The sequence below is a fragment of the Lemur catta genome, chromosome 8 (assembly GCF_020740605.2).
Source record: "Lemur catta isolate mLemCat1 chromosome 8, mLemCat1.pri, whole genome shotgun sequence".
In the NCBI taxonomy this organism is placed as follows: domain Eukaryota; kingdom Metazoa; phylum Chordata; class Mammalia; order Primates; family Lemuridae; genus Lemur; species Lemur catta.
Genome location: NC_059135.1, coordinates 31,984,643 through 31,997,510, shown reverse-complemented (window position 1 = coordinate 31,997,510; position 12,868 = coordinate 31,984,643).

The following is a 12,868-nucleotide window of genomic DNA, read 5'->3' as shown; positions in this document are numbered from 1 at the left end:
ATTAAATGATACTTACTTGACCCTGCCTACATATTTGCTCCTAGAAGTAGTAAGGTTTTTTAAAATTTTCTAAATGCCACTTCATAGCACCATCTTGTGGATCTTAGAGGAATTCACTGATTTCAGTTTAAAATATCTAGTTATTTCCCCAGAAAAGAAGGAAAAGAGAATAGAGAAACTATAAAAAAATAAGTTTTGCTTACTGAAATGTTCTATCAAACTCTGAATTAGGGACATAGTGAAGTTTTACTTCGATTTTGGTATTGGGCCAAGATTTACTATTTGGCTTCAACTTCAGCTTCCCCTTCGGCCTTTGGAAAATCAAATAACCACAGACCTATGTCATGATCATTCTGTCTGCCCCATGTAGGTTACCATCCTGTGCAAAGCAGGGGCATGCCAACAAAGAAGGTCATCCCTATGTACTGGTTTAGCACATGAATATTCATTTTGAATGTACAGATATAACTTAGCATTAAAATGTTACGTGCTGGAAGTACTGGAAGAGCAAAGTGTTGCAAAATTAGGGAAGACTGTGAAAGCTGGTAATCTTATATAGAAAACAAATAAGAATCTGTAAGCTGTTATATTAGGAAATAGGCATACAGTTTGACAATATTCATTCCTGTACTATGATGTCAAACTTTTAAAATTTGATTGCTAAGACTTTTTATTATAAAAATGTAATTACAACTACATTTCACATTTCTTTTTATGTCCAAAAAGTTCATTCTATAATGATATCTGATGTCAGCCTCTGAAAAATGTTGATCTAATACTTAGCCATTTGGCATTCAGCCTAAATATGTATTTGATATACACCTAAATCTAAAAGGAGAGTGAAATGTAAAGGTGATGATGTCAAACATAATGGATTTGAAGTAACTTCCTCTTTCTTAAACATGTGAGTTTTTTCTTTCTGACTTAAAAGAAAATATTCATGACAAAATGCCAGGAGCATAAAACGCTAAGGGCAGTAATGAGGAGCCTGCATGGGATTATCGATATGGAAAAAGCATTTCTATTAACAGATGTAATTGAAATCTAATTTTATAGGCAAAATGTTTAATTGATTAAAATTCTTATTTGTTATTTTTCATCCCAATAAACAATCTTTTCTCTATGACAGAAACTAAGCATAGCCATATACTGAAAGATTTTGTTCCTCGATTATCTCCTTATCTCTTCACATGTAAACATCAAGAATTACCAACTGGGTTCAGCCCAGAGCATTTGGGCGTCTAAGCTCTATTCTTTTCTAAGATGAGATATCATAACTTTGGGAAATGGTAAGAATACAAGGGTGTTAAAAGAGAACTTTTCCTACAGGAACTTTGACATAATTGTTTTGACCCCAAAGTAACCATTTTATGATGTTACAGGATAGTGGACTACTTTGCCTGCCTATGTGGTTAAAAATAGAGCCCCAGCAGGTGGATCAGGTCAGCATGATCGAACAATCACAACAATATTTGTAATGACATTTAGCTCCTTTTAATGCACTTACGTCTGTAAGGAGGCAATCCATGCTATGAACAATGTGGTTCTTGGCTTTGAGTGAACATAGAGATGTCCCTGATTACTCAATATCTGCGTAGTGGAAAGAACTTCAGACTTGGGATCCAGAAGCCATATTTCCAGCCTGTCACAAGTGCATAACATTGGACAAATGACTCAGCCTCACTGCATCTTAGTTCCTATATCTGTAAAATGAGGCAGCTGGCTGGGTGTTCTTCAATGTCCTTTCCAGCTTAATAGATTAAAATTCTACGAATTGTTCTGCTGGGTAGGAGTGTAGCCCAGCTCTAATATTCTCTTTCTGACAGTGGCACCAAGGAACAATTTGAGTAGTGTCGCCCTGCACAATTTAGGGATCTAATGAGACCGTCTTTAACTTCCACTGCTGGAAAGCAAAGGTGGAAATACTATCTGTGAAGTTTTAACTTTTCTTAAGACCACTTATTTTCCACATATACCACAATGGAAAGACTTCATTTTACTTGTAAATATTTTCTTCAAATTTCAGAGGATATATCCTAATTCTACTGTTCAAAAATGTAGGTTCTAATTCTCGAAACTTTCCTATTTTACAGACTGTAATCATACATCCCCAGTCTTTTCCCAAAGAGGATCTGCAAGACATCTACCTCTTTAAGTGTTCCACAATCACAAGAATGTTGGGTACATGGTATATTGTCTTGTTGGATATTCACAATGGCTGTTGTAATTTTAACAACTCTGAAAGCTGTTTTTGCCTTTATTTTCTGATTGCTTTTGTTTTGGGTTTGGTTTATTTTGTTTTAGTTATTCAATTTCTTTTTTGCAGGATTTTTTTTTTTTTTTGGCTATCACTTTAGGAAATTGGATTTAGCATTCTAAACCTATTGTTTTAGACTGTCCTGACACAGAGTCATTTCTGGGATATTTGATGCTTTTCTGGGTATCTTTTCCAGCTCTTTTGTTTTTATTGCATTTAATTATTTCCTTCTAGAAACAAATAAGAACCTGTGAACTTTCTCTTTGCCATCAGGATGGCTATTTAACAGATAAATGCACTTCCTCAGCCCAATATTTAGGTACTGTCAGTGATTCAGATATTTCCTGTTTTCATTACTGCAAGTATCATTTCATATTTCATATATTTAATTCAAAGGTACACCAAAAACATTTTGTGACCAATTTAGTGGGTTCCTTCATGCTACATTGGTCAAACACGATTTTGGTAATAAAAGTCCATGTTCAATAATCCCTGTAATCAAAAGTAGTTGAGTGTGAGAGTTTTAAACACACACACACACACACACACACACACACACAAAGGGTTATCTATTTACAAGGAATAAGACAATTAGTGTAAAGATGGCAATCTGCTGCAACAAGAAGTGATGATAGTTATATTTACTGTTAACCTCTTGCCCCACCCTAACATCTCACCTGTGCAAATACTGTACTAACTTCATAAGACTAGAATCCCAACATGTCCTATGTTGAACATGAGCCAATAGTTGCGGCAAAGGTGATTAGTCAGTCAGTTAATCTCAAAGTTAGTCATGATTTTAAATTTAACCTATAGACACACCATAATAAACAGCATTGGTGGCAACTATCATAATTTATTTATTGGAATAAAACATGAAGCTATACTGTCAAATATTCTGATAAAAATAATCAGCCAAAATACTTTTGCATACTGGATTTCATACCACTACTACATCTTTATTAATTCTGTAATATGAACGCTTGTATTTTGTATTTTATGGCATTTACTGATGACAACTTTGTTTCTATTTAATATTTAAAGAAAGAATTTTCATATTACTGTTTTTTTCTTAGAATTATCTTATATACATTCATTCTATTTTTATCTTATTTACAAATTAAGCACATCTAAATTACTAATCTACTTTAAATTTTAAATGAGAAATGCTCTTAAAAAGTAGAAATTAGACATCTTGTGCCCAAAATATTGAAAACATAATCCCTTTAAAAATATCCACCATCTCTCTCCTCCCTTTCCTTTTAATTCAAACTAGTTAGTTTCCTTTGAAGATGTCTTTTGCCAATGTTTCTGAAAACTATTTTTGTTTGAAAATTTTAGGGTGGAATAGTTTTTTACATGAAGGAAACTGTATTTGCAATTACAGCTTATAAAGTAAAGAAAACCATAAACTCCCTTTGGCATCAATTTGATTCAAGGTCAAAATTAGATTTCTTCCTCCTCTAACATGTGAATTATATGCTCCTCTTTTTGTAAGTAGATAAATTTGGGGTGGAGGGGTCAGCTGGAAACTACAAAATAAACTGTATGAGTACTAGAGTTAAAGTATAATTTCAAGTGAACAGCTCACTAAATTTTGAGCTTTTTCTGTTACAGTAAAGTTTTTGTGGTCTTTGTTTTAGTGTTTCTTAGTTCATTAACAATAGTGCCTTTAAAAATTTCAGATTAACATTTAAAGGTTGGAATCATTTCTTTTCATGTCAGGATGTGTGGTGGTAGTGATGGTAATAATTGCAAAGAAAGGTATTGGGGTCTACAATGCAACAGAATTATTTATTAGGTGCTATAAGAAAATGAAAAAGGTATGAATTAAAGAGATAATTCCTGGCTTCTAGGATCCTGTAACATATAGCTGTCTTTTAAGCTTTCATGCCAAACATTCACAAATCAATCTTGAAGCTATCCTTTGAGTGGGAAAGTGTGGGGCTTGGGCAAGAAAAACCACCTCCTTTACTGTCTGATTAATTCTTATTTTCTAAATGCATCATATCACTTCTAATGGTGCCTAAAGATAAAATGAGAATTCAAACTCATTTTACATCAATTAATATATATTAGACTAATGTTTATATATGAAGTCACAAATCACTGAGCTATAAACGACCTGAAAAAGTCCTCTAAAGAGGCAGGGAAATACATGTATCCCATGTTAAAGAATTAGACTTTAAGAGAAATGGAAAGCATGAAAGGGTTAAGCTAGAATCTGAGATTAATTTTACTTGATAAATAAATCTGACTCGCGATCAAGCAACGAGAATCACATAAAAACATTATAAACTGATAAATTCCACCACCTGATGAGGGGGCCACAGATAAATCTTTTTTGCAGACGATTTGGCAGCAGGTGGGTTATTGAGGGATCCCTTGGTTATTTGGTCACTTTTCTAACTCTCCCTGACTTAATCAGCCTTTGTCCCACTGAGTATAAAGACATGCTGAGGATCATTTAGGCTGTCCATAAAGATAAGTAATATGCATTGCTCCTTAGTTATTTCTAAGATCATTAAAAACCTGCTATCAATGATATAGTATTAATGCTCATCATAATTTGTTGCATCTAGAGGTAAAAGTAATTTTTCTTGTCATGAAGACAAACATTTTTTTAAAAATTTTCTTAATCTACTTATCATAAGAAGGAATTTCTAAGATTATCCTATATTTACACATTAGGCGGTATAAATATTATGTTAGGCTTTTAAGTGGAGGAATGTATGTTGACTTTTATTATTCAAACACAAAAGTAAAGAGTATGATCAATCCCATGTACCTAACTTCAACAATTATCAACATGTAGCCAATTTTATCTGTGCCTCATCTAATTTTCCTGTCATTTCCACCCTGCCCATCAAAGTATAATTTTAAAGAGAAGCCCAGCTATCACATTTAACCTATAAATTTAAGAGGAGGTTTTAGAAGTAAATAGATCACTAGTCTTTCCATGACTTATGTCTATTTTGGAAAAGTTCAGGTTATCCAGGAGGTCACATTGTCAGAGAGCCATTTGCCCTCAAGCTCCCTGATCCCGGCCATGGCTCTGCTCTCTCAGATATCTTCAGTGTATATTTGTGCTACACCATTCACTGATCAGTGGCATTACCTTCAGTGTACCCATGACTATAAATGTTAATATGGCAACTTGATTTAAAAGGTGTCCAAGGGAATTATTATTCATTCTTTCACTCCTTCATTAGTTGTTCTAGACACTGGAGGTACAGTGCTGAGCAAATTAGACAAAGAACCTGCACTCCAGTTAATTTCTAGAGTTGTGATCAAGAGACAAAGACTTATTACTTGGGAGACTACCTCCTTTGTATAGGCATTGTTGTTCCTCACGCCACTTTATTTTCCCTCTGGGAAACTCTTTATATCCTCAAAAAAAGGCCAAACTAGTGAACCAGATAAATATGATGTAAAACAATGATAATTTTTTTTAAAGTGCGCACTTCTTATATGGGAGTTAACAAGTTTTATGTGTGTCTATTGACACCTCACTCCCCCAAATCCCCTCCATACCTGTAGATTGCTCCAAGTAGGTCTGGGAAAATGGGAATGGCCTTGTTTTCATCTGGAAATAAAGTAAAATTGGAAAAAAAAAACCCTATGTTCAAAACTCATGGTTTTTAGAATGAAATTTCTAAGTAATTAGATGATGGCACTGAGAAAATATGTATAAATCTCTACATAAAATTACTGTATAATTTAGTAACTATCATGTATTATTATCTTATAATGAATAATGATTATGCAAAATTAGCTCCTTTATAGATCAATCTCTAATTTAAAAGCTGATGTTTAGAGCTATAAAAGATATCATTGTTTTTTGCAACATAGAATTCTGTCTAATTCAAATTCCTTTGAAAGCCATCTGTAGCACTTTGAGTTTTCGCTGTCTCAAAATTGACTTTCTTTCTTGACAAATACTTGATAGAAATAAACCTGTAATGAAAAAACCTGAAACAATAAGCAATCACATGAAAGGTTTCTTTTTTTAATTTAAATTCAACTGGTTTTAGCTGTGCATTTTTATTTCCCCAATGAAAAAGTTAAATTGTAATATACTATAATATACAGCATCTTCTGTCATTGCTCCTTTGGGGATTGAGAATAGAAATGGTTTCCAATTTTAAAGATTCAAAAGATTAAATAGCTGGATGAATTATATTTTAAAATTCCCATTAATTTATTTTCAAATGAGAAAAACCCACAACTTTGAGAAACTGATTATTATGGGGAAAAAGGCCTTGATTTGTAATTGCACCCAAATATGAAAGCCTACATTTTGTAAGCATAAAGATTACATTCTCTTCAAAAGATTGCAAATTCTCATAGGCACATAACTTAGAGAATGAGAAGATTGCAATTTGAAAAATTACAGATTTCATTGTTTTTGATGTGTGAAACCTATAAACAAATATCAGGAGATTGTATTGCAAAACTGAAAATCCCTTGTTTAGTTTTGTAAGGGACAGTGCCCTATGTGGCTTACAACCCTGACTTAAAAGAAAAATGCAGAGTAATGCAAAAGACACTCTAATCACTGCATCTAATTACAAAGAAGAATAACTCAGTAAAAATTTTAAGTATCTTTGGGCAGGCGTGTGGTCTGGTGGTCAGAGCATGGGATTTCAAGTCAGTAGTCTAAATTTCTATTTTAAACACCACTTCTAAATTTCTCCATAACTTTGGGCATGACATTAACTTTATTTTTAAATAAGAATTTGAGATCTGTTTTTGATAATTACAAAGCAGTTTTGAAATCCTTTTACAGAGGTATAAATCTAATACTGTAAAAAAATTAACAGAGGGACAGGTGTTTTCTTGACTTCTTGGTGGTAAAAAAAAAACTTACTTGACAAAAAGAAAATGTCAGGTAAATTAAGATGAATTCAGAAAATTTTTCTTTACCATTTGCCCATATTAGTAGCATTGCTATACCCATGTGTTATTTCAAAGTCAGGTCAGGGCATTATTTAACAATAACTCACTGATATGGTGACTAATTTTGATAGCTTTCCTCTAAATTGCTCCTTTGCTTTTGAGGAAATGGTAGTCCTCTATGGAGCCAACGCTGCTCTTTTTATACTAATTGTTATTGTCACTCTAAGGAACATGTACTCCACAGCAATATGCCTGCTTTGTATTTTGTTTTATGTGTTGTGTTTTTAAAGTGCTCCTCCAAGTGTAATCAGTACAGACAAATTACCATGTAAGTTTTCTTTAAGCTACTGCTAGATTTCTAGGGTTGAATGTAGGTAAGTGATTCAAATTCTAACACACCTCTATAAATCAATTACCACAGTAATTTTCACTGGGAATAATTAACATTTGAATTCAAGGTATGTGACTTGACTTACAGGACTGTTATCTCCCTCCTTCCTTCCTTCCCTTCCTTCCTTCCTTCCCTTCCTTCCTTCCCTCCCTTCCCTTTCTTCCTCTCTCTCTCTCTCTCTTTCTTCCTACAGAGTTTTGGTACTCTACAGATTTTTTTGAGTATAATAATATTCTTGTATGCTTTTAGTCCTACTTTAGCTAAAGAGTATGCTTTATTGTTGGGAGAATCCACCCAGCCAAATTTGCTAAAATATCCAGTATACAAATTAGAAACAAAGAGCAAAATCAGGAATAGTGTGGTATATTAATATAGCATATAATGGGGTTATACAAAATTTGCCCCAAATCTCAACCTCAACAAGAACCCTCAGTACCTGATCTACTGCATACTTTCCAGGCAAAAAGTGATCTTTAAAAACAGCAATTTATCAAGATAATGCTGTATGAAAGGAAATGGAGACCATTATAAAGCAAAGTAAAACAGCTTAAGGACAGATCTTGTTTTATGTTTCCCTGATTAGAAATGCAGTGTAAGAATGTCTTGCTAAAGTACTTAAAACACTATTAAATGGTCCAAATCTCAAGTGAGAAATCTTTGAGTTAAAGGATCAGATCTCAACAGGGTCAGTGTTTAGTCTTCTGGCATTATATAGGAGGAAAATTAGAAACTGAGCTTTCACTAAATTTGTACTCTAGGGAAGATATTAAAATGGAATCTTTGTGAGGTGGTTTGTGGTATCTCTAATAGCTTCAGAGACTGCCTCTATTTTCCTGGGTGAATTTATGTTAAATAAAAAAGGTGGGAAATTCAACTTATTAAGTTCATAAAATTAAAATCATATTTTTTAAAAAGGCTGAATGTTTAGGAAAATATAAGTAGTATTTATTCTAAATGCAGAAGTTTAGTCCTCCATTTAGTCCACTAAAGTCCAATTTTCTATTTCCTACTTGGACCTTTTCAAAGCATCTTGCATTCCACAATAATGACAAGAAAGAGGTATTCTTTAAAACTTGTTATCTTAGTTATGAAACACTAAATTTTCTTTTAAACCAAACCCTATTTGATTCTTCATGTTCTCTACAGACTACCAAATCCAACCCCCTCTTACTTCCCCACTCACTGAACATACAATGTAAAGAGATTAAAAACTACAACAGCTTCTATACCTATGATGCTGTCCCTCTGCAAAGGTAATGGAGGGGAAAACATTTAAAAGATAGAAATAAATTCTGTCACAATAGAACTAGGTACAATGGGTCAACTTCTAGTATAGGGAATGTAGGAGTTTTTTTTGTTTTTTTGGTTTTTTTTTGAGACAGAGTCTCACTCTGTTGCCCGGGCTAGAGTGAGTGCCGTGGCGTCAGCCTAGCTCACAGCAACCTCAAACTCCTGGGCTCAAGCGATCCTCCTGCCTCAGCCTCCCGAGTAGCTGGGACTACAGGCATGCGCCACCATGCCCCGCTAATTTTTTCTATATATACTTTTAGTTGTCCAGGTAATTTCTTTCTATTTTTAGTAGAGACGGGGTCTCACTCTTGCTCAGGCTGGTTTCAAACGCTTGAGCTCAAACTATTCTCCTACCTTGGCCTCCCAGAGGGCTAGGATTACAGGCGTGAGCCACTGTGCCCGGCCGGGAATGTAGGAGTTTCACCTTCATTCTTCAGGAGACATTTCTTCTAAGTATCTATTATAATGATAAACTGAAATTCCATGACTAGTTCACACTTGAACTTTCTCCAAGAGTTCATATTTCCTCCCATTAGCCCCAGTTTTATCCAGTATTACAACGTAATTTTTGCATTCCAATCCTAAATCTGCTAGAGTGCTTTATACCGACATGGGACATTTGGCTTGCTGCAATAGTCAGAAACCTGGTTGGAAACTTTGGGAGAACAGAGAGTCCTTCTGTTGTCTCAATATATTATTCATCCTGTAAAACCCTTAATTTTATTTTTGATATAGCAAAGTTATCTTTAAATGTTACCATGGCATCAAAAATAATATTTTATTAGTAGCCCTATGTCCTTTTCATCTTCTTTAGTTTATTTTAAATTTGAACAATTTTTATGTTGGACTGCTAACCACAAAATAGACTTTTAATAATTATAACTGAGAACCTATAAAAAGGATAACATATATATTAATTGCCATCAAAATATCACAGTCTCATCATTAACTTAGGCTTTATGAACTTTTACAACATTAATATTTACCATTAGAATTTTATAATATAAGTACTGTTTAGGATTAAGTTCAACTGTGAGGAACAGAAAACCCCAAATTATAGGGTTTAAATATGATAGAAGTTTTTTTCTCATATAAAATCCTGAAAACAGTTCAGGACTGGTATTATATATTCATAGTTAGACTCAGGCTCTTCTTACCATCCTTAATATTCAATTTCCAACTCATGATTCAAGGTGGCTGCTCTAGATCCAGTTATTGCATTCATAGTCCAGTTAGCAGGAAGAAGAAAGGGGGCGTGCCCCATCCAGAACACTACATTGCAATTATTATGACTAGTATGTGATCATGATTCTATGACAAAGGTAGCATATTCATAATTTTAAGTTCTTTTGTCATTATGTTTGATCATACATTCCCTACTGTTAAAAGATAATTTTCAGGAAAAGGTAAAATCATGTCTCTCATACAGATATAAAAATGAACAAGTTCAAGATTTTACTTTACTCATACCATATGAAGGAATTACGCAGATGTTATAACCAGTTCAAAGAAGGAGTCAAACAGCACAAATTTATAAGCAGTAAAGAAATGTTGAGATGAATTGCAAATGGATAGAAAACTGGTTCTTTGGGTGGGGGGCGGGGTGGGGAGTAAATTAAATTAATACAACATAGGACAGAATTTACATATCAGGTACCAACTTTTCGTAATGGGGCCGGGCACGGTGGCTCACGCCTGTAATCCTAGCCCTCTGGGAGGCCGAGGTAGGAGAATAGTTTGAGCTCAGGCGTTTGAAACCAGCCTGAGCAAGAGTGAGACCCCGTCTCTACTAAAAATAGAAAGAAATTACCTGGACAACTAAAAATATATAGAAAAAATTAGCGGGGCATGGTGGCACATGCCTGTAGTCCCAGCTACTTGGGAGGCTGAGGCAGAAGGATTCCTTGAGCCCAGGAGTTTGAGGTAGCTGTGAGCTAGACTGATGCCATGGCACTCTAGCCCAGGTGACAGAGTGGGACTCTGCCTCAAAAAAAAAAAAAAAAAAAAAATCTAAATTGTTGGAACTTCAAATTATTTTGAGCCTAAAAGAAATGTGATTATGGGACCTGAGTCCCATGACAGGCACCCGTAACCTAGACAGGTATAACCTATGAAGCTGTAACCTCTGTGTCTCTGATTATAGATTAGCCTTTTTCCTTACCTACATTGTTTTGTAAAATGTTGTAAATGACTAAAGGGTGCCAGGGAAGATTGTTTCCCTCTTCACTGTGGTTCTTCATTATAGATTAATGTCCCTCTTACCTTCCTCACACAAAGATTTCATGACTATCACATTGTCTAAGACGGATTGTTAAATACACTCTTTTATATTGGAAAGAAAATGAAAACAAGCTGAGGGGAGCAGGAAAAAACAAACTGTAATTTTGTTTGTAATTAATAGGTTTTCATAGAATTAAATCAACTAATACATGTATAGGTAAGAATAAAATGGAGTACAATACCAGATACATATTATATTCACAAAAAGGATCAGTTCCTTCACTATCTTAGGAAGCAGAGCTAGATCAGTGGGGTTTTTTTGTTGTTGTTGTTGTTAACTGTACTGTGCCTAAGAATAACCTTAGGAGTTATTAAAAAGTGAAGATTCCTGGACCCCATCTTTTAAATCTGTAATTCTGTGGGTTTGGAGTAGGAAAGCACCCAGGATGACACCCAGGACGAATTCTGAGGCAGATAAACCCCGGATCCAGGTGATGGGTCACCAAGTTGTGATAGGTGAGGGAGCAGGAGTTCTCTGCTCTAGTTTGTCTTTCTAACAGATTTAACATACGGTTTAAAGTAAGGTATCTTCCTTTCTATACCCCTCCTTTTAGCCACCTGTAAAATGTGGATAAATAATTCTTCTTTATCATAAAATACTAAATGACAATTCAGAAATCAAATCTATTGCTTTTGTGGCTGTGTCTGAGGTGAAACTTTGTAAGTAATGGCCAAGAAAAAGAAAGTCAAAGTTTAAAAAGTTGTAAAATCAAGAGAAAATGTTTCATAAAAGGCACAAAATATGTTTGGGATGAGGCAAGATATGAACAAACAAACTGAAAAGGGCTGGAGACAAGTAAAACAAGATACAGCAAAAATATGGGGCAGAAAAGCAAACAAATACTAAATGTCATATGTTTATTTTGGGAATTTGGGAATGAACTGTTATACACTCAGAAAAGGGAAGTAGTCAAAAGGAAAAGTAACAAAAGGTACAAGGAGAAAAGGAACAAACACACATGAGAGGGAAACTGAATGTCAAGTTCAGGAAAAGGAAGGTAAGGGGATTCTGGAATTTTTATCATGCCTAATTATTCCGTTAAGATCCATGAGAAAGGAAAATTCTAAGAAGAAAAAGAACTAAGCAGAACGTCTGAAGGGAAGGGCACAGAATCTAGAACCCAAAGGGCAATTTGTAGTTGGGAGATTTTTCTTTTAAGCCAACAAATACACACACAGGATTTTGTTTTAGGAAATTTCATTATAAAGTCACTAGGGATAACTTAAGGCTTTTTCATTTACTCAGATGCCAAGATGAAAGACTGACTTTGAGGAATAGACCAATTTTAAACAAATTAAAAAAAAACAGCAAGGGAAGAAAATCTGCTTATTAATGCTGTTAAAACAGGATGTGGAGTTTTAAACTGAATGTTTTATCATAAGCTGATAGGAGGAGATCATATAAATGGTAAAAGTCCTGAAAAAAAATTGAATGTGAAAAGAAAAATTATAAAAGTGTAATAAAACATGTCTAGCAAGCTAATCTGAGTTATCAATTTGTGCTTGTTCTCCCTATATTTGTCTGTCTCCCCATTTCAAGCAAGGAGCCATGCCTGGTATTCCCTTTGTCAGGAGAGTTGTGTAGCTGTTTAGTTTAGTTTAAAAGCAAAACTTGCTTATATTCAACAAGCTCTATCTTTTGTAAAAAACCAAAATTCATCAAAGATATTATGGTAGGAGCCTCCAATGAGGAAAGGAGAAAGGACAGCCAAAAAGAAAGTTATCAATTATGCCAGCTGAATTTTAAATGT